This window comes from Pyxicephalus adspersus, chromosome 2 (genome assembly GCF_032062135.1).
Source record: "Pyxicephalus adspersus chromosome 2, UCB_Pads_2.0, whole genome shotgun sequence".
In the NCBI taxonomy this organism is placed as follows: domain Eukaryota; kingdom Metazoa; phylum Chordata; class Amphibia; order Anura; family Pyxicephalidae; genus Pyxicephalus; species Pyxicephalus adspersus.
The window spans coordinates 23,173,005-23,173,862 of NC_092859.1; the positions used below are offsets into that span (position 1 = coordinate 23,173,005).

Here is an 858-nt window from a genome sequence, read left to right on the forward strand (position 1 = left end):
GATACAAGTATGGTACCCCTATAGGAGAATATACCCCTGATACTGTACTGCCCCCCATATCACTGTGATACCCCCATAGTATAATATACCCCCCATATCACTATGACTTGCCCCCCATAGTATTACCCCACTTACTGTATTGCCCCCTATATCAATGTGATATCCCATACTGTAATATACCTCCTTGTGTCATTATTACTCCCATACTGTACTACCCTACTCCTTCTGTAATATGCACCATCTCTGTATCACTATGCCCCCCATACTGTAATATACCCCCTTGTGCTATTATTACCCCAATTTTGTACTACCCAACTAATGTACAACACACTGCAAGTATATTCCTGGGCCCCCATACTGTACTATACTGCCCGCCGTTACTATGATCCCTACACAGTGCTCAACTACTGACACTCCTCGTCCCTATCTTTATTACCCCCTTATTATACTTCTCCCCGTCACTGTCACCTTCTTACTCTCATTTAACTGTGACTTCTTTAATGTACTTTACTGTTCCACTTTGTTGCTTCACAAATGTTGCAAATGGTATAGTAAATAATGGAGATGAATATAAATGGGACAACTTTTTATGCAGGCAGAAAAAATACCCAAACTGTACAATACTGTCCCCAATATCACCGTGACCCCCCATACTGTACATTACTGTCCTCAATATCACTGTGACCCCCCATACTGTACATTACTGTCCCCAATATCACTGTGACCCCCCATACTGTACATTACTGTCCCCAATATCACTGTGACCCCCCCATACTGTACATTACTGTCCTCAATATCACTGTGACCCCCCATACTGTGCAGTACTGTCCCCAATATCACCGTGACCTCTCCCCCCTA

The 858-nt window shown here is 43.2% G+C and overlaps 1 protein-coding gene across 1 annotated transcript in view; it reads left to right on the top strand.

Annotated features, from left to right (window-relative positions):
- Positions 1-858, top strand: part of TRIM24 (tripartite motif containing 24) — a 45,711-nt gene that overhangs the window by 942 nt on the left and 43,911 nt on the right. The gene's annotated exons all lie outside the window — the stretch shown is intronic.